This window comes from Teleopsis dalmanni, chromosome 2, assembly GCF_002237135.1.
Source record: "Teleopsis dalmanni isolate 2A chromosome 2, ASM223713v2, whole genome shotgun sequence".
Classification (NCBI taxonomy): Eukaryota; Metazoa; Arthropoda; class Insecta; order Diptera; family Diopsidae; genus Teleopsis; species Teleopsis dalmanni.
The window spans coordinates 136,741,044-136,767,520 of NC_051847.1; the positions used below are offsets into that span (position 1 = coordinate 136,741,044).

Sequence of the window (26,477 nt, forward strand, 5' to 3'; positions counted from 1 at the left end):
CTTACATATAAGGAACTTTTCTAATTTTACACATTCTAATGACGTGTACTTTATGAGCAATCAGTATAAAAGTTAAAAGAAGATACAATTTTGGGCGATTATATTAGAACCGATAACTTTACCCATGATTGTTTAAGTAATAAGATTTTTAAAATTATTACTGTAATATAGCAAATGGTTTATCCTTGATTTCTAGCAGGAAAATATATAATATATAGTGGAATTCCCCTAACTCCAAGTAGGGGACTTGCAAATCGAAGAAGGGTCGAATTATTCCAGAACTCGAACTCCTATGTACGAACTTTGAATTTTCAACAGCTCCATGAGTCGAATTCCCCTAACTCGAAGTAAAAATTCACCACTTCCCTTTAAAATTATCTCCACAACTCGAATTTTTTGTTTTGCCTTTATATTTTCAAATACTTTAGTCAGTTACTTTTTTAACTTGCGCGACATTACTGGATTCTAACTTTCGGCGACACTTAGATAGCTAACAACTGCTCTTATTATTGTAAATTTCCTTAATGTGATGATAGAGTTGTGCTTATTATCATTGAAGGAGTCGATTTGTAATCACAAACATGAGTAAAAGAAATATGAAACGGTTGATAATCCCGGAAAGTATTAATAAAATTATTAAAGTAGAAAAACGTGACAAAAAGAAAAAAGATATAGTCGAAAAATATAGAACTCCTTGAAACATCTTATTATCGATTTCATAAAATAAGAACAACTTAAAAAGAGAGTTCTGTAATAATAAACGTAACCGGATTGTATATTGTAGTAGTAGTATATTGTAGTATGTTCCCACTGCTAACTTAGTAAGTGCAACTTACCAAGTAAATTTCATTAACCATACAAAGAGCTTCCGTGCTTTTTAAATTACTTAAAAATAAAGCAAGCAAAATTAGATTACAAATGTCGTATGCAACCCCTAAAAATAAATTTCCCATAAGAGAAATACATATGTTTTACATGTAAAATGTAAACAAACAACAACTGAGCTTTAAACACACGCAAGGCACAGTAAGTATTTAATGAAATCTTTGTTATTATTCATTGAATATATAATACATTTATAAAGTATTTATATATATAAATGATCTAATATATGAATTATATATTTAATTTTTTGTGTGATATATTATTGAAAGAAATTTATTACATTAAATGAGAACTCTTTTACAACTTTCAAAGAACTTGCTGACATATAAAAGCTATTTGATTTGCAATAAGTAACTTATGTTAATGGAAACGAGTAAATCTTAAAGTAACTAAGTAGCATACTAAGTATGTAGTGGACACATAATTTATTATTGCAATATTCATTAAAGCAATTTATTTTTATTTTAAAGCTAGAACAAAATTTTATGTCTCTTCTAGAGAATATTAAATATATTGTTGAGTATGAAAAAGAAAGTAAGACTATAGCGAGGGTTAGTACTACGTAGAGCACCGTAGTATCTATATGAGAAAGTTTTTATCTAATTTCTTTTCTACTTAAGCTGTTTATATAGCGATTTGTAAATGCATTATTGTAAAGTTGTTTGTAAGAATAATATATAGTATTGGATTGTAAAATTTATTTTATTATATATACTCCAGATACGCGGACAATCTAGCCAAAAAAGAAGCAGCCACACCGATGATGTGGCCGGAATCTTTTTGTAATAATACGCTCCTTTCTCTCATAAAAATAAAAGAGAACCAGAATAAAAAGAACTACTGGAATAATATACCAGGATTCAAACAATCCAAATCACTTATTGGTACCTATAACAAGAAGAGATACCAGGATTGTATGAACCTATCAAAAGAAAAACTTAGAATCATCACAGGAATCCTTACAGGGCACTGTAGACTAAAATACCACCTTACAAAACTGGGTATACTTACGGATGCAAACTGTAGATTCTGTGAAGAGAATGAGGAGTCGGCCACACATGTGCGCTTAGAATGTCTTGTACCAATGCACATACGAAATAGGTTCCTAGGAATGTATATTCTTACGGAAGACGCAATAAAACTCTGTAAAGTAGGTTCCATACTACTTTTTATTGACGCAACAGGGCTTAAAGATCTACTCTAAGCTCAGAAGGGCTTAATAATACTCCAGATATCTTTTGGTATCTATACCGATATAATGACTATAAAAGATTTGAAATTTAGGAGCAATTGAAAAGTATCAAGATATGTGCAATATGATATTAAAAATTGTGATTTGATTGTCTGCACGTTAATCCGATGTGACTATATGATATATGTCAGACACCATAATATGACCCTCAGAATTATGGAAGTATTCAGTATCTTAACTTTAAATGATTTAAATGTTATGATAGTATAATAGGACAATATGAAAAAATAAAATGTTGTAATTAAATAAATAAATTATATATAAGAAAATTATAAAAATTATGAAATTTAATTATAAAAATTTAGCATATTTGAAAAATTAAATTCCTGAATTTGTAGAAAATAAAAAATTTTGTCGCGTGAAGTTTTTTTTTTTTGGCAAAATTGTTCAGTAAAATATTTTTACAGTGTACTTGCTAACCTTTGTCACATTTAAATTTACACATCTTTTGTTTAGTTTGCTATAATTATTTTATGATTTTTTTTCTTAAATATTTAAATGCTATCTGTTTTTATTGTCCTTTTGAGCAACTTTTTCCGCATGAAAGTAAATCTGTTTGAGGAAAGGATATTGTAAGTTTAGTTTACATACAGTTGTCATACGGACACAAACGTTTAAAACAAAGTGAATTTAGTGTGTGACACACATAATATATATATTAGTATTGAAATGTAATATAAACACAATTTTTATATAGTGTAATTGACATAAATATTAATGAGTGGTTTCTTGTTGAATTGCTTCCAAATATTTTAAAAACAAATAATAAATGAAAATAAAAAAAAGGAAACTAAAAACAATGTCATCGAAAAATTCTAGGAAATAAATTTTGTTATTTCATATAACAAATATATATAAAAATAAATAAATAAAATTTCAGATAATAATTACATTTAAATATCTTTTATCATATATCACAAAATAAGTTAGGATAATAATATTTGGTTACTCGAAAGATATTTAGAGTCAAGTCCTATATTAATCGTAAGCATGATTTCAAGAAGAATTTATTCAAATATTGGCTTAGTCAAATATATGTTAGCGTTCTTTAATCAAAATTAAATCCATTTATTTCAAAAAATATATATTTTGTTAATTTAGTTTGTTATTTTTTCGACTTCATTTTATTATTTTTTGAGTATGTTAGAGTCATCTTTTAGAGTTCTTTTGAGCTCAATTTTTAGCCATCAAGAGAGTCTTGCGGAGATTATAATTTGACAATGCAATATAGATGCATTAAAATTTCCTATACAAGGTCTTACAATTTTTGCTGGATGACAAAAATGAATTTTCATGAATCCATCATGAACAGCTTTTCTTCGTTCGATTCCGGTTTCATGTTTTCATACCTTTTAGTTATATCCATTCTGTCATTTTATTGGAGCTTGTAATGGAGCTTTGACCCTATGCTACTCCTAGGAGTTAAATGAATTTATTTATTAATTAATTGGAGTGGAGCTTAATTATATTTCATTATTTAGATTGTTTTCATACAATATCATTGCAAGTACTTCAGTTTCCACAACCTTTTATTCTAAACTTTAAATATAGACCGATTTTGTTCCATTGCTAAATATACTCGTAGTGTAAGTATTCTTTCAACAAGTATGGTATTCATTTAATGCTTATAGTTATGCAATTTTAAGTTTTTGTATTATACCATACATAAGTTAAATGTGAATTGTGCAAATGCACCTATTTATTTTTAAAAGGTATTTATAATGAAATTTTCATTTGACAATGAAATCAATGACATACGTATGTCGATAAAGTGATCTTCACTGATGTACTGTCACAATATTATGATATTTGAACTAATAGAAGCTGAGTTATTATTTTAAAGTCTCAGTATATTTTTGTATTATTTGTAAAAATATATGTACTGAATATATACCTAACGTGCACCTAGTTTATGGTGAAGATTATTATTCCATGGCAAAATGCATGAATGGAATATGCGATTAAAAAAGTGTTATGGGGACTGAAATTCGCGATCACCCAATTTTTTTTTTAGAAACTGAGCACGAGTTCATCAAGGAACAAATAAAATCTTATCAAAATTCATGGATCGAGTTAATGTTTAAAAAACATCAATTTTGCCGGAACATATTGGTTACCAAAAAGCATGCGAATAATTTATGCCGTACGAATGATTTACTGACGACTAAAAACGGTTTGTGACTAAATGAAGGTACTAACTTTTTGGTGTAAATTGCAGTATAGAGAATATAAAATAATATGAATGTAAAGTATCAATTTGTATGACAACTATATCCCAACTGAACCCATCGATATAATTTTTATTACATTTATTCTTTTACCTATATTTTAAATTGGTAAAAAGTTTTTTTAAGAATATTTTCCAAATTCGCCGCTTTATATGCGATTTGTTTATTTAAATTTAAACCCATCAATCCAGTTTTTATTACACAGATTGAATTCTATTAATAATACTCACGTTCCAAATTTGAAGTACATACATCAGAAAAAAAATTTTTTTAAAAAATATGTGTCTGCATTGGTAGTTGATATGGCAGCTATATATATATATATGACCCCATATAAATCAATATTTATATATTTTCTAAGATAAAAACAAACTCTGTAACGAATATCTTTATTCGTTATATTTAAGATATATCACGAATATCTTTATTAAAAAAGAAGAAAACTCAGGTTCAATAATTCAGTTTAGATGACAGCTGATATAGTGGTCCAATTTCGTGTAAATGATCAACTTCCAGTGCCGAAAAATAAAAGTGAAAACTCAAAAAACCGAGAGACTAGTTTAAACTGAAACAGATAGACAGATAGTGTTGATTAAGAATATATATACTTAATATATATTAAGGGGTTTTCGATGTTTCCTTTAAAGCATTACAAAAACCTCAACAAACTTAATATAAGGGATATCATACCCTTATAACCTTTTTGTGTCTAAAGGGTATAAAACTTTCTGGAATGAAACATTATTCACATTATTAAGAACTACATGTATTAAATAATGAATGTTTATATTCTATGGAAGCAGTTCTGCAAAATCAATTTCATAACAATTTTTTTTAAGTAATTGGGATCTATTTTTTCAACTACCCATCAATGTTTATTCTATGTTTATTCGATTATTATTCTAACTTTTCTAAAAATTACTTTAATTTACTGAGTTTTCTAATATAATTTTCGGAACATAATTAGTGAAAATTTTAGCAGAATTAAGTTGTACATTTCAATATAAGATATTTTATATTTTCAAAATCATACAGTGACTATTGACTTTAATTTCCAGTATTTACATTAGAATGTAATATGGTTTCCTGACCTTCATTATTTTTGCAAAATATTTGTAAAACAATTCCATTCATTCAATTAATCATACTTAAATGCAACGATATACTTCGATCCACTTGATAGGAATGACTTTCCACTACTCTGTCAGCTTTTGCTTTGATCTAATTACGATGACGTTGACATTTTTGTACACCCGAAAGCGAAAGTTCAGAGAATTGCAAGTAGACAAAAGCCTACAAATCAGAGTCAATGCAACTAAGAAATCATTATGCGCTTAAATGTTGAATTTAATAGGCTCGGAGGTATGTCTCTGTGTAGGCATAACGAAATGATTGATTTAGAAACTGAAATGAGTAAGCAAAATGACAAAGTAGTTAGTGGAAAAGAGGTCGACAGAGTATGTGTGCTTTGAATAAAAGTGAGAATAAGTTTAAAAAGTGTACCTAGATTTATGTAATTATTTTTTTTATATTTACATTGTTTGAAAAAAATGTAGTTAGTAGCAATTTGTTTATATACCCTTCATATAGATATAATGTTAACATTTTCTGTTTAGATTAATATTTGCGTCGCCAGAAAGAATGTATCATAGTCAAAATAAATCATTTAAACGTTGCATTGACTCCGATTTTTAAGCTTTTATCTGCTTGCAAACATATATGTATATATATATATACATCGATGTATGTATATAGTAGTGACGTTTTCATCTGTATCTTACTGTCTGCAATACTCTGTCTGCAATACTCTGTTTACAGCTCTGCTGTTTTTTCTTTACATATTACATAATAAACACATCAAATTTTGGTAATTTCTCTTGTGGGAAATTAATTTTTAAGGGTTGCATTCGACATTTCTCGCCTTAAATGAGCTGATTTATTGATAATGAGCTCATTTATATGAAAGGAGCAAAACCGCCTTAATGAGACAGTGTGAATGTGCCATAAGTTCATATCTCTGTTTGTACTATATGATTACCTGGCTATAAGTCGTTATGGCTGTCAGACTGTTCGTCAATTTGCTTATCAGTTCATCTGTTTAATTGTATGCAAATTAATTTCTATATTTCAATTTATTTAAACCAAATTTTACACGTTTATGTATATAATTGTTACACTAAAAAATATAATACATACATTTTGAATATACATTTACTAACTAACATCAACGAAGATAATAGTTATGGACTGCATATACTTTTTAGTACTCCTTGTAAATTAAAAATAAAATTTCTTTTAAATTGCTTTTATTTTAAAAACATTGCTACATACATCGAGTTTCCCTGCAAAACAAATTTTCTTATGGGTTTTAGCCAATTTGGCCAAAAGCTTTGCCCACCATGCAAATAAGCCAAAGCCGTAACCAGCAAAACAACCTGTTTTACCAAATAACCGAAAACCACTTCAATTATAAACAGTCGCCTAATTCGATTTGCTTAAAGTGTTTTTTTAAACTTGTTTACATAGACATTTAAATAGTATCTCAAGCCGAATGAGCATATGTATCTACATGTATATATACTTACAAAGTGGTTATATGCAGCATGCAACATTTTTATTGCCTTGACAATTTAGGAAGTGTAACCACTCTTCAAAGTGGGAAAATATTAGACACCAAACGCACTAATATGCCATTTACAGCAAAATACCAGACAATGTAACAGACGAACTGCTGTAGAGAAACTGAACTACGGAGACAGTTAGTTAGACGTACTCGTTTTAATGGACGGACAAGTGTACTTACACATTTGGCACTGGTTCAAGTGCGTCAGTGCGTTGTGCACGCGTTTGAGGTTTGTTTGGGTGATATCGTAACTGAAAGTGATACGAAATTTATAAGTGCACCAAAATGGAGTGAATTTTAATATGAAATCTGATATCTTTAATATGTCAGGCTATAAGATACAAGTATTTTAAAATTCAAAAGAGATACATATGCAATTGGTGACAAGCTCTTGCTTATTATGATCTCAGAAAAAATCAAAAATATAGTTCGATGTATTTCCGGTAAATATAAATTATATATCTGTGAAATTCAGTAAAATTGGTAAAATGAAATTCATGCTCTGTATTCTATGGCCAAATTACAGAATTCTATAAGAGAGAATTTATAATTCAAATAGCAAATTCTAATAGCTTAAAAATTATAATACCAGACAGTCCTGTCTTTCAATGTATCTTGAAATTGTCTCATAAATAGAAAAAATTGGCACATCAGCTCTAGAATAACAACAATTGAAATATTGAAAAATATTTAAAAGTATTTAAAAGTATTAAAGTAAAATTGAAATAACTCTGCGAATGTTGACTTTCGTGTGATGCAATGTATCCGGTATTGTTAACTAAATTGATCACTTCATTAATCCTATAAATTATAGTTCAGAGGGAACTACAGACATCCCACAAGTGTGAAGCGTACTTCGCATTACCATTACACTCAAACAAGGATATTGCACATTAATACCGTTTCATCAATAAACAAAAAAGCTATTAATCATGATCCAATGGTTCTCTTTAATTACTGCAATGTTTCGATGGGCAATATTATAGAAAAAATATTAACCAATGATTTCAACTACTCATAAAGCATGTCTAGTTTTCTTTTTGTGTAAAAATGGTGAAATTTATTATACATTAATTAACTGTTAATCATGAAATGGGTATAGGTAAAATCAGTGATGCCAATTTAAAAATAAAACTCTAAAAAAAACGCTTTGCCTTTAAGTTAAGCATTAACTGCATGCATAACTGAAGCTAAGGGATTTACTTTGTAATTGATGTAGATTACATCGTATTCTGGTAAACGACAAAATTAACTGAATATAAATTAACTGTAAATTTCTCATATGACTGTCACTTTAAAATGAAATAACAAAAAATACACTGATTCATATCAGAACTACAATACATCAGCAGTTCTAAAATTATATTATACGTTTATAATCTTTCATTGGTGTATAATATCAGAGTGACAGACTTTATCGCAGCAGAAATCTTATATTTATAACAACCAATAACTTAACTCTGCAACCCTAAATTATCTGTCCATAATGAATATATATATACTATGTTGGTTGGTTGCAGTGACAGGCAATCAGGTAAGTTTCCGTGTACCACAACAACCATTTTGCTACCACAATCTTCGCAAGAACCCCTAAGGTAGAAGAATGTAAACTAAATCTATTCCATCGAATTTAGATAATTAATAGGTTTTTCGTTTCTACCGATGAACTATGTACTTATTCTATGTACTTTCAATACTCGCTCACTCAATTGTAACAAAATATGCATAAACCACAATTATTCGTACTCATCACAATTCTGAAGCCAAAGCCACAAACAATCATAATGTATCTAACAACATTGATGGTTATAGATACTTTAGCGCAAAATTTACGCTTGTTTATTTGAAGTTCTTTGAAGTACAGGAAGCGGCAATAATACGAGTGCACCTACGCATATCTGCAAACTAGTATTTATATTGTCAGCTCTGTTGTCTTCTGGTAAAATCAAAAATGAATTGAATATGAACAAAAGTTTGTTGCTTAAAATTTTAATTAATGCGATAAGATACAGCTGCAATTAAAAACACGTACTCACAAGGTCAAAACATTTATGGATTCTTACTACTCATAGCAGAGTATATATAATACATTATTATTAATTTTTATATCAACATAGTTTATATTAATTTCATAATTAATTGTTTCATTCGTATTACCATCGACTATATAAATATTATTAATATCTGAACAAAAATATATATAAAATGAATATATAATTGTATACTAGGTTTTAATAGACTTAAAACCTAGTGAGCTTTAGTTTAGCCACAAGAACTGGATACTTTTATATGGTCAACAATTTTATTAAAGGAAATTTTAGATATTTTGTACAAAAACATTTAACATCTTTAACATAATACTATAATATCTTGAGAATGCACAATTGTAGAATAACAAAAAAATGATGAATTACTAAAAACTTAAAATAGTATAATATACTAGATAACCAGCCAAACGTTATTATTTCTACTGATTTTTTTTTTTTTAAATAAATGATAATGAATGTATTGTAGGTGTGTGGGGATGGGTGATAGAAAGAGGAATTGAACTCTGTACGCGATGATCGCCGATAATAACACCAACAACTCGTTTTCTTAATTCAATGTATTTAATTGACATTTTTGTGAATAGGGACACCCTAATCACTTTAGCGGTATGAAATATACTTTACGACCTATTCTCATACCTACCAAATATACACAAAAAGTTTCATGATAATTGGTCAAGCGGTTTCGGAGGAGTTTAAACATAAACACCGTGACACGAGATTTTTATATATAAGATAAATAATATGTTTTTAACTTAAATATAGCTGGAAGAGTTATAACATGAAGATCGATCATTGCGCCCTTGTTGAAAAGCAATCAATCTTAAATCCTAAGAGTGATAGACTTTAGATCACTTTTTAGAGTCCATTTTACAATTGCTCTGTTGGCACTTGTCGTCGATCTAAGCAGTCTAACATATTTGAATTGCAACATGCTTTTAGTTCTAAGCTCAAATTCGTCGCCATTTAGTGAGAACAGTAAGTTAGACCTCTGAAAGTTTGATTCGCTAACGAGTCGTTCTTCGTTAATTTAGAATCTATACCTGCATATAGACTTTTGGCTAGAGGCTTAGTAGGGCTTCGAGATTTAAATGTTTAACGTAATCAGTTGGTTAAGTACGTATTCATTGTTTATATATTAAGCACCTTATCGTTTTAATAAAAAAAGCCTGCTTACTTTTTGGTTTTGAAAAACCATAAAGAGGAAATAAAAGCCGTTTTAAAGAGGTAGCATTCAAAGCTTTGATACTGTTTTCATCGAGAAAAGGCCGGTTTCTAAATTCTAAATTCCGAGGTAACCGTATTGCATAAGATTGGTAACGACTCTAAAAGTACAGTCTTTTGAGTTTGACTTATTATTTTCATCGTAGAGTTTAGCTGAGTATCGATTAGCTTAATGTGAGTATCACAAGTACTCCTTATTCAGCTGACCATTAAATTAAGGAAATATGTAAAAGGGAATCCTGGCAGAATTTTTTTAATATTAATTTCATACTAGTAACTAAATTCTAAGGATATAGAAGTAATGTCAGAATCTGTAATCAGTAATGTCAGCGGTAAAATAGATTAGTTATAAAGCATCACGATTGTTGTTTTAGTATGATGAAATACCTACACAAAGTTTTCACATTTAATGAGGTTTTGGTCTTGATGAAGTGAATGATATATTATTCTAAAATTAATAATAATAATAATAACATACAACAACAATATATTTGTTCAAACTTTAATACAACATTTGTCATTTGCTTGTCGTATATGTGAGTGATATCCATCAAAATGACTTTCCCTTTCTACATCACAAAAAGTGTGAATGCACCCAGAGTTGCAGTCATTTGTGCATTAAAAAAAAACTAAGATGTATTTTAAGTACATTAGATGCAGATAAAATGTATATGCACCGTTTTATATAAACCATAATATTAAATTGTTACCGCCATAGCATCGGACACTTAACAATTCTGCCAAGATATCAGGTAAAATGTCAATGCACCTACAGCTACCGATACAGGTAGTTTCCGCACCGGTATTGCTGGAATTAACAGATATTGCATATCATCGCACCAGAAAACAAAAACAAATAGGAGACAAAATTGAAGACAATGTCATGTAATAAAATATGTGGCAAATAGTGGAACATTATGCATTAAAAAACTTGCAACTACACTTAAAAAAATTATTGTTCATAAAAAGTGACGTCAACTTGTTATGTATTTGATACGCGAAGCTGCGCAATGGCTCAATGAAATGCCCGTACTAAAATGTAACTGAGGCTAGTTTTCTTATTAAAAGATGGCAATTTTTTATTACGAGTTCAATTTAAAGATTTGATAGCTTCAAAAAACTTTTAATAAGTTTGGTTTCGTGCTTTTACCTTTTGATATTGCACTTTTAGCTTTATTGAGGAAATGAGCGGAACAGACTGTCGTCAAATGTTGATCGTTTACTGAATTTAGTTACGGATATTTTTTTTCACAGAAAATGTGAATGGCAATCAAAAATTTTTGGAAAGAAATATTTTGCTTTGAATGATCGAAAGAGACTTTTTTGAATTGAGTTGATGTTATACAAGTGACCGTGACTCCTTCAGTCATCAATGAGATCGTTATGTGCAAAATTGCTAGAGGGGTTATCTTCGTAATCATAGTTGAATTGATTTACAGTTTTTCAAGAAATTGTTTTTTAATTTTTATTAAAATTATTTTGACAAACAAGTGTTGTTTATTTACATATGTGACGAAATATTTTTGGATATGAATTGTTTTGATGTATGACATATCATAATCCTATGAAGATTGTTTAACTAATAATCGAATGTGTTTACAATGTTTACTATTTAAAATTTTTTTATTATAGTTTTAAAAATAGGGTATGAGAACATTTAGAAATAACAGAAAATGTTTGTGTTTTTGAATCAAACCATGATGGTCTATAGGAGTAAGATCGAAGATATTGTACAAAACATTAACTTATGGCCTTTTCGATTGGTAAATCTGATCTAACATTTTTAATCAAGATTCATTTTTAGTCTAATTTTCAATTTCGATTGGTAAACCTGGGATGAAACGTATAACGCTCGAGATTAATTTATAACACACAAGATTTTTTGCCAGAGTAGCAAGATTATCCTGAAATTAATAGCTGTTTTCTATATTTTTATATTTAGCTATCGTTTTGAAAAAAGGAATAAAATCAAAATAATAGCATATTTTGTTGCAAATGTATTGTTATCTTACGCGACGAGTCTCCAGATAAATATATATTTTTTAATCTAATACTATTTGAGTAGAAGATTTTGTCATAATTACACTGTATAACTACACAGAAAATGAAGTTAGTTTAAGCATTATAATTTAATTAATTTATTTACTAACACAACAACAAAAATTTTATATTACTCTAAAAATGTTCGATTGGGCATCAAAATTGACAGATCTAGAGTAAACTTATATTAAAATCAGATTGAATTCAATCGAAAACGTCATTAAATTAACTTATTGTAAAATTGAAAGGTTTTTGTTTCTCTTCGTATTATTTCATCGAGATAAAACTTGTGTATTAGAAGTATTCCAAACCTTTCCAATAAAATTATGTTGAAGTTTACAAATTACAAAAATATAACAAATAAATAATAATCGTTAATAAACAGAAAAGCAACTACAGTCTGCTTAAAACAAACACTTTTCAATAAATACAATTGATCATATAATCCAATAGAGATATTAGTATCAGGACAAGTCATCTAAATTTATTATTCAAGATAGAAAAAAACTACATACATCGATCAAGAACGGTCGGGTCCACGTACCGGAGCCACTCGTCACCTACGACGACCAAGTACCGTTCAACACCTCCCAAAGGGACTTCACAAGCAGATCCCGGCGGGTTACAACAACAACAACATCATGTAACTTATTTATTAGTGTACTTACATTTAAATGCAATTTAAATGAACCTTCATTACAGAGTTTGATTTCTTCATCCGATATAAGGTGTTCACCTAGGTACTATCTCGTTTTTGCACCAGTGTGCAAAAACTTCAAGTCTCATTAGATTACATTTTCAGTTTTATAAGGTAATAGTTATAATGTTCTGTCAGAATTTCTGTAATGATTCTTAAATTATTTTTAATTAGATGTATACTCTTAGACTCAAACTGTTTAGGCTGAAGACAATATTTGCGATTTCACCTCTTTCCAAGCCATAGAATGGTTCTTTGTTTATAAGTAGCGAGGTTGGCGATTTCTGGGCAAGTTCGTCTGCAGCTTCATTGGTAAAAATTCCAACGTGATATATATAGTATAATATATAGTATAAAATATAGTATCAAATATATAGTATAAAGCATATAGGTATGGCATAAACATTATTTTGTTTGTGGATAGCTCTCAACTTATCATAGAACTATTTAATTTTATATTTATTTATTTTATAAAATTATTTATATTAATTATTTAATTTATTTTATTTATATTATTTATTTTGTTTTAATTTTGTAATGAACTAAAATTTGCACAAATTAGTAGTTTATAGTCTTTGCGGAATAAAGTTACAGAAAAGTAATGGTATTGCTTAGGACATGAATTTAGTTAGATAGTACTTCATTTTATGCGTCATAGATAGATCTCAGTTAATTGTAGGATTGTTATTGATTTTGTTTTTATTTTGTGTTAAATAAAGCAAAAGCAATCAAATCAAAAATAATCAAGTTTTTAAAATCGTACATATGTGGAAACTGCGGATACAGTTGGTGATCAAAAAATAATTTTTTTATTACGCTATTAATTTAATTTTTTCATTAAACTTATAATTTGTTGAAAATTAATTTTGAAAAATGTATTGAATGGAACTTTAATTACTTAATAAAGTTGTTTTTTATTACGATATTGTTCATCATATGTTTGAATGAAATGCGTTGGTTAGTGGAACCAAATATTTCAATAACTGTTACGCCAACTTCAATTTTACAAATGAAAAACAATTGACCGTTACAAAGGTTATCTGAAGCTATACATACTATTGTTAACTAAATGTTGTAATCAAAACAACTTATATTATAGTGATATAAGAGAGTGAAGAATTCATAAATAAAGTTTAAGTCTCATTTAAAGAACCACAATAACTGTGATTCGCATTCTGCTTAATGTTTAATGAAAAGAAAATGGAATTCTCCAAGCAAGAATTTGCATAAAAAAATGATAAATAAAAAGATATTTCTAAACTGTGGTCTTGCGATTATGCGATGAATATATATATAGTATAGATATAATCGAATGACTCTTAATGTTATTAAAAACGTTTTAATAATCACACAGTAACACATTTGCAGTCGCTGCCTTTCAATATCAAATCAAATTTATTTGATTTTCGATTTGATATTCATACGGTTCGACCTTGAAAATCCGTGAAAGAAGCACAGATACTGACTTTGTATCTTTTGCTTTTATTAAAGATTTTATAGCAATATTTTAATGTTTATTGTTTAGCGTCTCTATAATGTATTTAATTTTATTTTATTTTTTTAATATATATGACTGCACACAAATTTTGAATTTTTTTTTATTAATTAAAATTTGTTTAGTCAGTAAACATTTGCTTAACACGGCTCTTTAGAGACTGTGTCGAAAAGATTTTGTTGTTATCTGAAATTGACTTAAATAGTTACACTTTAGTGGCTTAAATGTTCAGTTAATGTTCATATTTATTACTGTTTGTTATAGATACTCGTTTGTATCTTTTATAAGTATATTTATATTGAACATTGCAAAGTTAATTGCTCAAATCAAAGCAGGCATGAAAAATCCTCATAACATTTGAAGCGCGAGTGAACTTGGCCTAGTGGCGTAATTTTGCTATCATTTCGTTTCGGGACAATTTCAATTGTTTACCTTAAGTAAAACTATAAATATTTGTGTTAACTTAACCTCACCAATAATAAATATATATACGAAATAGTCAATTATTTGAAGTTATTTTTATTTACTATTCTTATAGATTTTATCAAAATTCATCTTGGTTTTGAAACAAACGAAAAACTGAAAAAAATATTTATAAACACATAAAGGTATATTAGTTTATAAGTTGGTCTAGAAATTAATTCCTTTTAAACTTACATAAACGACTATAACTATACTATTTTTCATAAAAGAAATCGAACTTGGAAAAACACTCTAATCCGACTAAGGGACACAATAGATCTTATAAGTCGCAGTGCATTATCCATTATCTCAATATCCCTTCAATAATAATGCATAAATGAAAAAAGTGATTTTATGATCTAAGGAATGTTTAAACAGATGGATGTAAACAATTTTAATATAATCTTAATTATCTTAATATTTCACAAATTCTGAACTCAAGAAGCTTAAATTACCATCCCTATGGCATATAATAAGTGCACTAAAAAGAAATCCATTATTTTTGCATGAAATTGAAAGTCAAATTTAGGTCAAATATGCGCCGTTTTGTTCTATAGCTTATTGCCATTTTTAAGGTAATTTCATTATGCCTCTTTTACAGAAGTCGTCGTTCCTATTGGTAAAAAAATTTAAACAGTCGATTTTCACAAACCTTTTTTGAAGCGAATTTTTCACCAGAAAAATTGTTCGCCATGGACAGGAACAGATGGTAATTACTTGGAGCCAGGTTTGGACTATATGAAAGGTAGATTCATAAGAACTTTCGAACTAAGCTTCCAAAGATTTTGGCGAGTCATTGACAATGTGTGTGACCTGGCGTTATTCTGATGGAGCACAATTCCTTTTCTATCGTCCAAAGCTGGCCGTTTGCAAACAATTGTTTCCTTCAGACGGTCAGACGGTCCAATTATTGATAGTACATTCCCAAGTTAAGAGTTTTGCCAGAGGGAAGTAGTTCATAGTATATGATTCTTGGCTTGGCTACTGTTTCAGCACGCTCACTGCGATACGAACATTACCGTTTTCGGTTGTCGTAAATGATCAGTCACCACTTTTCATCACTAGTCACCAACCGCTTCAGAAATGGCTCGATTTTGTTGTGATTCAGCAGCGATTCGCAGTTATAAATTCTATCCATGAGGTGTTTTTGCGTTAACTCGTGTGGCACCCATACATCGAGCTTCTTTTTGTGTTCAGCCTTATTCAAACGGTTCTAAACGGTCCCGGCTTTTTGTGCAATATTTAGCTCTTGAGGAATCGAAACAGTGCTTATATGACGGTTGAACTCTACAATTTTCACGATTTTATCGATATTTTCGGTAATTGGCCTTCTAGTGCGTGGTGTAGTTCGACATCGAAACGGAATGGACCGGAACGAAATCGACGAAACCAAAATTACGCATGACTGGTTATTACATTATCAGGATTAGCCGCCTGATCTGATAAAGGCGTTTTAAGCTTTTTTTTAGTTGATTGAGTATTTAAAATATATTTCATATATCGTCTTTAAGGGGCCGTTCATTTTAGTTTTAGATAAACAAAATCTTTTTTTACAATAAAAAGAGACCACAAAAATAGCTCTATTAGTTAAAAACTATTATAGCATTTATCAATTATATGATTTTTGAATTTTGTATTCAGTATACAAAATGTCGTCTTTGAGCAATAAATATTGACCTTTGTTTTTCAAAAATATGATTTCCCAGCGAATTAGAAAGAAGATGTTTTTGTTTTTATTATTTGAAACACAATACGTACAATAATATTATATAAATACATATTTCATTTAACTACGACTAGTTCAAGTGCTGAGAACTATCAAGCGGTTTTGTTGCATTTTACAATACGTTTTACATTTGTCAAGTTGTCAAAGACTTAGTGCTGATGTAGTAGTAATCTAAATTATTATTAGACTACTAGTTGGGGAGTAGATCTAAAGGTTTAATTCGTTTAAGTCTCCTCAGCAGGCCAGATGTATTAGACAGATGGTGGGCTGCTTCTGTAGGTGCTGTTGTAACCGTTTTTGAAGGTCAGTATTTTTAATGAACGACGGAGCGTTGACTAAATTTCTTAAAACTTTGTTTTGGAAATTTTGAATGATTTGAATGGTCAATTTCGGTGCACATCCTCATAACTGGATACCATAAGTCCATACCGGAGCTGAGACTTGCTTGTATATCAATAATTTGTTGCTTTGAGAGACAGGTGATTTTTTCCCAAGAAGCCAATATAATTTTTTGTATTTGGATTCTAGCTTAACTCGTTTTTTTATATGTGCTTTTCATTTCAACTTTGCATTTAAGTTTATGACAAAGTATTTAGCTATATTTAAGATGGTATTCGGCATATAGTTGATTTTTTTGTTTGTGAAATTTATATGAGCGGATTTCGTTTGGTTGAGATCATTTTTTCATTTTTTAGTTCAACTTATAATTTGATTAATAATTTTCCTTCTGTTGATTTCTTTATGGTATTTTCCGTAGTAAGGATTGCTGTATCGTCTTCAAAAATTGCAATGACACTTTCTGGTGGAACTTGTAAGTTGGCTATGTAAATTAAGTACAGAATTTGGGCAACTATACTTTCCTGCGGTACTCCGGCTTTAATTAGTTCAAGTGTTGAGTACGCATCATTACATTTTACTCTGAAGAATCGGCAAGTAGGATGAAATAATTTCAGATATCTGTCTCGAAAACCACTGTTGAATCTAAAGGAGATATGTGAAATAGAAAATACCGTTTGTGTGTATTTCCTGAAAAATGTATTTAAAATTTATAATTTCAAATGTTCTTTTATATAGTAATTTGCAAGAACATTTTCTCAAGAATCGGTCAATGACTAAGTACTGTACTCACTTGATATTGCGAACATAATTTTTTTTTTATTTCTGAAACTTAATTTAATACTTGATAGAAGACTTATCCGATCGTTTGCGGGTTATAAAAAAGCTTAATTGATGAATTGAAGAACTTACTTTACACATGACAAAGTTTTTCTAAAGTAAACCCAATATAGATTGACGCTTAAATTTAAAATAACCGGTGGTTATTCAGTTTCCATTAAATAGCCATATTTTCTAATGTTATTACAAATATTAGTCAGATCCTTCTTGGTATAAAGTATCAATTATATTATAAGTTTTACTAATTTTTGTTACGATTTTTATTAAAGAATTATATTTTATTGTACATTATTATTTAAAATGTACTTTTAACAATTTATAAAAGTATTCCATAATACAATATTATTGCACAAATAATATATTAATATTTTTGCTAGTAAAATTTTAAAAATTAACAAAATCAATATATATATTCAACAATACATATATAAATATTATCTTTAGAAGAAATATATTTTTAGTATAATTGATATTTATTTTTTGACTCATCTTTGTCAAAAGTGAAATTTAAACTTTTCAACTTAAGGTTTATATACGAGTACCTGTGAGGCCTCACACTTCTTCAAACAACACATTGTAGTGTACATACTTGGTTTTGTATAAAAAACACAATGTCAACCGAGATGTCGGACTTATTTCCAAAGAAAAACGTAAAAATTATTCAGAAAAATATAAAAAACTTATACAAACTTACTTCAGAGCAAATAACAAAGACTAGTCTTAATAAAAAAAATAAATATAAATGAAAAAAATGATTACACAAAAATAAGTTTTGTGTAAACGATTTGTTTTTGAGGCTCATTTTTTGTGCTTTGCGCACTTAATTTTTTTAAGTTTTGCGTGGTAAACATTAACTTTCTTCGCGGTTTCGAAAAGTGAAAGAGAAACAACGATGAAAAAATAATAACAAAAATAAAAATTTTGTATCAAAATAGAAAATGAAAAATTTTTAAAATTTAATTGCCAAAAAAATGTAATTAAAATACTCATACCTCTTAAGTGAATTGAATACCAAACAAATTCAAAGCAAATTAAATGAAAGTCAAGGTCTCTAGTATTTGAAAGTGCGATTAAAGTTCATAACGGAACTTAGGAAATGAATGAAAATCTTTACATTTGGGTTTCAAAGGGGGTTTACGAGGGGTTTGAATGATTAGTGTTGAAACTATGAACTTGGTTTTATGATATCCATAATAGATTTAAAATAGTAAAAAAACTACTGTACAGTACAAATCAAATTATAAAGCTAAGATAAGATGAAAGAAAATATGCTTGAGTGGGGAGTTGAAGGGGAGTAGGTCAGATATTTAGTTTTAAAACAAAAAATTAAAAACTATTACTAAAAGATTTAAAAATATTTAAAAAAGGATGTAGATGGATTTTTGCGATTTTCATTAGGTTGAAAGGTTTATACCTTAACTTGCTCATAAATTTTTTTATATATAAATTTTGCTTTTGTGCAAAACAATCAGACAAATAATTAATCAAATAAAACATTATTTGTGTAACTTCTTAGTGCATGTCGATGAGCATTGCAAAGATATATTGCAACGGTTTACAAGGTTTGCAGTTTTGTTAACTTCGACATAATAATAAATAGCAATTTTATATATAAGGATCACTATTTATATTTTCAGCATAATAATGACAAACTAACTTGTCGTTGAAAATTGCTTTATTGTTTCTCGAAGTATGCTCCTTTATGATTAATACACTTTTGCATGCGTTTGAACCATTCGTCAAAGCATTTTTTAAATCTTCTTCAAACACATCCAAAACAAGGCTTTTAAATGCAGCAATGTCTTCTTCCGCCGACAAAACTCGTTGTCCTCGCAATTTATTTTTGACGTTCAAGAACAAGAACAAGTCTTGGGTGTCAAATCACCAAATCGGGACTGTGTGACGGTTGACCTATCAATTCGATTTTTCGAAGATTCAAATACAAGTAGTCGGTTGTTAGACGAGATGTGTGAGCACTCGCATTGCCATGATGGAGATGGAGAATGATCCGACGGCTCTTGTTTGTTTTCCGTATTTCACTGAAGACTTCCGGTATTCAATATAACAAATGGTTGTTTACCATTCGGAATTGATTCGTCGCCTGCTGCAATCTTATATACGTCTTTTGAAGCACTGTCATTGTGTTTCTTGACACAAACATCGTTTCGAGATTTTGTCAAATAATGGGGGTTCCAACAAGAAAAAACTAACACACCTTTCTCATGGCTAAGTGATCGTGCAATATTTTATATATATTGGTGTGCTGGTGGAACTAAATACTAGGGTTTCTTCAATATCACAGTATGTCTCATGACGATCTTGCATTATCAGTTTTTGCACAGCATCAATGTTTTCTGGCACAACAACTGATTTTGGACGATCTTCACGAATTTCGTCAGTGAGCGAACTCCGGCCACGATTAAAATCATTGTACCAGTGTTTCATAGTGGCGAAGGATGGAACATCACCGCCAAATGTGGAAGCAAGTTGATCGATATTCTTTTGTCTTGATAATCCACGTCAAAAGTCGTAATAAATCATCACCCGAAAATTTTCTAGCCTTAATTCCATTTTTTTGCGAACGCTCAATTTACAAATCACTGTAAATATGACTAGCACAAATAACGCTCTTTTGACAAAAAGTCTAAGGTAAGTTATGTTTATTACTGTCTAAATTTGGTATGGAAACGTCAGATGACATTTGACAACAATCATTATTGCCAAAGGTCAAAATATAAATACTGACCTCCGTATGTGTAGTAGGGTCTTGGCTTTTTCTGTGTCTTCAAATTTTCGCGATTAATCTAAATAAACAATTCCTGATTTTATTGTATTGGAATTAATTCAATTCATGAAATTGATTTGAAAATTGTTTTTAAATATCTCCCAATAAGATCAGTATTAGTTCCATTTTAGAATGTTAACCTTTGTCTGGCTACTGCAATCACAACATTTGCTTCCTTTTTTCAGTAGTCTAAGACCACAACTAATGAATTTAATTGATTACATTGATTGTTCACTGAGCTCAGTTAAGTTAAAGACTGCTTGACTAGCTTTTATTGTTTATTTCGATGCGCCATACTGAATGTTGCTACTGTACTATTCGATAAGGTACTGATTTCATGATTTTGTAGATTTATTGCAGAAATGAAAGGACTAGAATTTCGTCAGCCAAAAAAGAGAACATTTATTTGAGGAATGAAAATTGGAATATAGATTCCAATGTCCATTGGGATGATTTCGTTTAATTATTTTAATCTATTTTTCCTATTTGTATGTAAATGGATTTTCAGCTTCATATTCAAGGCTTAAATAGTATGTAAATTATACCAGATTCTGTTGGTAGAGACATTGAAATCCAGCTATTTTCGAACATAAATAATTTTTCGTTTTTATTTAGTTACAATACTAATTAATTTAATTGTTATAGAAAAGAGAGAGCAATTATAACTGATTATTAAGATTATTTGAAACTCCCACTTACCTGATCAGCCTAGTTTATAAATAATTTATTAGAGCGCAGGAAATGTGTCATTTTAAGTTAAGTCATTACACACCCGAAAAATACAAGGCATTTTGCCATATTTTAGAAATAAATCAATGACAGCAATGGTGGGTATGTATGCTTTAAGCATTATAATTACTGGCTTATCTGGTTTGTTTAAGTCACCAAAAATTTAATAAAAATGCAGTAATCGTTTTGGCGATTTTCAAGTTTACTGCTTCATAATTATTAAAAACATAGTTTAGTCACAATAAATCACTATTTAAATGCAGTGCGAGTACGAGTATGCACTTAGTAAAGTTATTGAAAGTAAACCGATTTAATTAAGCTCTTTGAGTTGCACTAAAATGCAGCTCACCAAAAAACTGCCAACTTTTGAGTATTGCACCATTTTCTACCAGTCTCACTCTTCCTTATTCACAAAATGTAATCTTATTTTAAATAGCAGTTTTAGAGATTGTCTGTATCATACACTTGCTATTATCTTATTTGTACAATTTCGAAGCTGCCAACTCGCTAAACTTGTAAACGTTTTTTATATAATTTAATTTTTGGTAAAAGTAATAAATTTTAAAAATTTGTTTTTATTTCCAGTTTTCAATTTTTCACTTCCTGTCATTTTGGCTGATAGATTTTTGCAAATTTTGCAAATTGAAATCAAAACTTTCGCTTTATTGGTAATTGGTTATTAGTTAAATTAAAGTAATTACTATTCGTATGTTTAACAAATAGAACAATTTAATATTACAAAATATGCATGAGGTAAAAGTCTTACAATAATTAATAATTAATCTTTTTACTAAACAATCGAAAATCGAAGTGTCGATCGACCTCATCTACTTTTTAGTATTGAACTATTTTCTAGAATGAGCAAATACTCTAATGAAGTTTTCGACTGGTCCATCTTGGGTAATTTCTATAATCGAGATTCACTTTTAATGCAATTTTGATTTTCGATTCGTAAATCCGTATAACACTCGAGACGAATGTATAACACTCTAGATTAATTTATAACACTCTAGATTTTTTGCCAGAACAGCAAGATTACCCTGAAATTAACAGCTGTTTTATATTTAACACATATGTGATTTGTTTCCGCATGTGCTGTCTTTTTAAAAAAAGAAATAAAATCAAAATAATAGTCATTTGACTGCAAATGCATTGCCATCTGAAGACGAATCTTCAGATGAAGATGTTATAGATATCATTAGCAAAAATAAAAAAAAGTAGACTTCAAGATTTTATCATGATTACCAATCGAAAACTCCATAAAATTGGACACATAAGAAGCACATAATAGATGTTAAATATTTTACCCCGAAGCAAGGAATCAGGAATAAAATAATTTTCAAATTTTATTATACGATATATGAGAATTGTTAGCAAATCCAAGGAAGAGTATCATGTTAGGAGACCTGACTTTAAAAAAATCCAAATCACTATTCTTGCTAGATCAACCCAATTGAAACAAGTGATAATGTAATTTAAGTGGCCTGAGTACAACAGCAAGAACTAATGGAACAGTGATAAACTGGTCTTAAAAGCGACTCAATGTAGAAAAAGAAGTGGACGGTGCTATTATTGTCTTGTTAGTTTTTACGCGGGTGTTTTACATTAAGACTGAAAAGTTTTCGGAAATTCTCATTTAAAATTCGCGCGCTGTATATTTTTCGATATTTTAAGTTTATGTAGTTTGGCAGCACTGTCTTTAATTACTATGCCAAAAATGAGCGCGATCTGTCAGACAGTTCGTTTACGGCAGCTGTTGAAACCAGTTCACCCTCAGTAGTGCGTTGCGAAATGTCTTCCGACGGTCGTACGACCGTCCTGAAAGGCTTTGTACCACTCATAAACTTGAGTTTTCGATAAAACTGATTCCCCATAAGCCTTTTGTAGCATTCGCAACGATTCTGCACACGAAATTTCGTTCGAAACACAAAATTTGATGCAAACTCTTTGTTCAATATTTTTTTCCATTGTTTTTTTCGCAACGCACTACTGAGGTGAACTGGTTTCAACAGCTGCCGTAAACTAACTGTCTGACAGATCGCTCTCATTTTTGGCATAGTAATTGTCCTTAATTGCTGCCAAACTACATAAACTTAAAATATCGAAAAATATACAGCGCGCGAATTTTAAATGAGAATTTCCGAAAACTTTTCGGTCTTAATGTATACTACAACTACTGGACACTTTTTGCACAGCATATATTTAGGAAGCAATGGATTATTAAACACATATTAATTTATATTATTTCATAAAATGGTAATTTCTATTGCATTAGTTTTAAAGTTGATTTTTTAATAACGAAATTATCTCAATAGAACTTGAGTCATTAAGCAACGAACATATTATATATTGTTAATAAGAAGAATAATCAATGTGTAAGATATACATTTTAAGAAATGATAATAACAGTTCATCACAGTAAAGAGTAAATTAAAAGTAAATTTTCTGTGAATAAATTGAACTAACAATGTTGGGTTGTATAAGTAAGCTGTCGACTTGTCCCATAATCTTCAGTGAATCGAATTTGAGCTTGAGTCAAGAGATCTGTTGCGATATAATTCAATAAAAGATTTGATGAAGACACAATTAAACTTAGATTTAGGCAAATTTCAAGGTAATTAGTTAACGGTGAAAATACAATAAATGGTATGAAAGATAATAAATTTAAGCTAATTGCACATAGCTTGCTAAACTGACTGGCAACTTGTCATAAGCAGATGATGATATATTCACTAAGTTATATTAGTGATAATAGTCACCATTAGTGACGATTGGTCAGCAAAAGGCAGAAAGGAGATATAATTTAAAGAAATAACATAAAATTGAACAAACAAGCTACCAACGTCTCATATATATATCTCAAGGCATTCAGTAAATCTAATTAGAGCTGAAACTAGAAGATAATTCGGAGCTTAAATTAAGTGAAATACTGGTATTGGAAATAATTTATTTGAACTGGATAATAACTTGTACTGTATAGATTATAGGATCTTCAGTAAATTTAATTAAAGAAATTTGAAAAGTTGAAATTTGTTAAACTTTCATTCGATAAATTCTCTGCAGATTCACAAGATTTGCAGTGAATTCAGCGGCGATATTATAAGAGCTTACGTAGTTTAATTCAATAAAAGGTATTAATATATGCATACTATGCTAGCCGGATTCCAAATATAATAAAATTATCAGTAAATTATACCTACATACCATAAATGTCAGACATTATTACAAAAAAAAGTGAATTTCAGAAATATTGCTCTTTTCCTATCTTATATTAAAATTTTTAACATATGGTAAGTTGTAATTTATTGACGGAAGTGACTATTATATTTCATAGAAACTAGCATAGTTGGTATACAGGTTTCGAAAAGTAGTGTATTATTAGTCAAAAATTCAATGGATTAAAATAATATAAAAAGAATTTTTGTTGTTGTAGTTAACCACTTTTACAAACCTCTCCATATAAATTTTTAAATTTCATAGTTTACTTATAAGACAAGTGATATATATCTACACTGAAGACCACGCATATATAGACCACGCATATATGGTTAACTTTTATTTAATAAGATTAAGAAAATTAATATTAAATTGTCTAACAGAGTAATACACATACTAGTATGTTAAACTGTGACTGAAATAAGTACTAAGCACTGATAAATAGTAGCCATAAGTTAATTATACAATATGAGTATAAACATTATATTTATATAAAATAAACAATCACTTTTGTGTGTTATTATGTATTTAACATTATTTGTGGTTTTATAGTTTTGAACACATTAGAACGGTTAAATCGGCTAAGTATTATTAAGCACAACCCACTGCAGGAACTTATTTACTACTCAAGGCAAACAGGATATTTACGTAAAATAATGTTGGTTTAATGAAATCAATTATTATTAAAAAGTTAATAAATTCATTGAAAAATAAGACAATTCTTTGAATTAATTGTGAATAAAAACTGCAGTCTGTACCGCTTAAATTCTTCAAATGAATTTAATTAAAAGATTAAAAATTTTTTCAAATACTGTTCTGTTTACCTTTAAACGGTATTTAAAATTAAACAATAAAAACAGTAATAAAATAAATTAAAAAATTCAATAAAACTCGGTTACTTTTTACGATATTTTGCCCACATAAGAATTTTTAATTGATTATTTCAGTACTCACTTGAGTTAGATTAGAAATTTCGTGTCTTAGAAATTAGTGTTGAGATATGTTGTTGTAATTGTGGCCGCCGTTTATAATTTATGGTTAGCCGGTTTAAGAACCCGATAAACAAGAATCCGCTCTGAAGGTAGTCCACTTCTTATTTTAATGGCTTTCGAGTAATTGTCACTTTAGCAGCAACTTTGGAATTTGATTCTGTTAACTCGTTTACACTGAAAAAAGTATAAAAAAAAATACAAAAGATTGAAATATATTTGGAAATAAGCTCGTGCTAAAATTTGCTTAGATTGGATTTGTTGGGTACAACTCAGTACAGAATTAATGGCACGCGGTGGAGTTGTAGACGGGAAAGTCGTCCAGCAATGACAGATTTTGCAGCAATTAGTAAGAGAAGATTAAAATTTGTTGAATACAAATTATTAATAAATTTCAATTAAAAATATATAATTGAATTTAATTTATAAAACAAATAAATGTTATTAGAATATTTGTATTGGGTAATGCGATAATTTGCAACTTAAGTTAGTTTTCAGTAAACATATTTACGTAATCTTTTCATTATCTACCATTGCTGAATATTGTTATTTAACGAGTAACTTTTACTATTTTTTGCTTGGAATAAATTGATTTTTTTACATTACCTATCTTACAAATATCGAAATAGGTTAGGTTATGTGGAGACAACTTGTAGCAAATTGTCTTTTAGTATATTATATGAGCCCAGTATTCTCGTTTTAGGTTGCTAAATCATTTGTTAAGTTTTTTGTTGATTTCTTTAGACCACATATGTCTAAACTTATAGATTTAGATAAGAAATATCTAAGTATTAAGTAGTAACGAGTCTGAACTGACAACATATCTGCCAAGTAGACAATAATAGTATGTTCCCATTGCCTTAATTAAAGCACTTTATTAGATTTAGGTGAGTAATTAAGTT

General features: G+C 29.0%; 1 protein-coding gene across 1 annotated transcript in view; it reads right to left on the reverse strand.

Moving 5' to 3' along the window:
• LOC119685755 (DNA replication licensing factor REC) overlaps nt 1-25,729 on the reverse strand; it is a 58,524-nt gene extending 32,795 nt beyond the window's left edge. The window contains exon 1 of the mRNA XM_038100133.1: nt 25,541-25,729. The gene's annotated coding sequence lies outside the window, so the exon portion shown is untranslated. The remainder of the gene's footprint in view (nt 1-25,540) is intronic.
• Nucleotides 25,730-26,477: the final 748 nt, after the last annotated feature.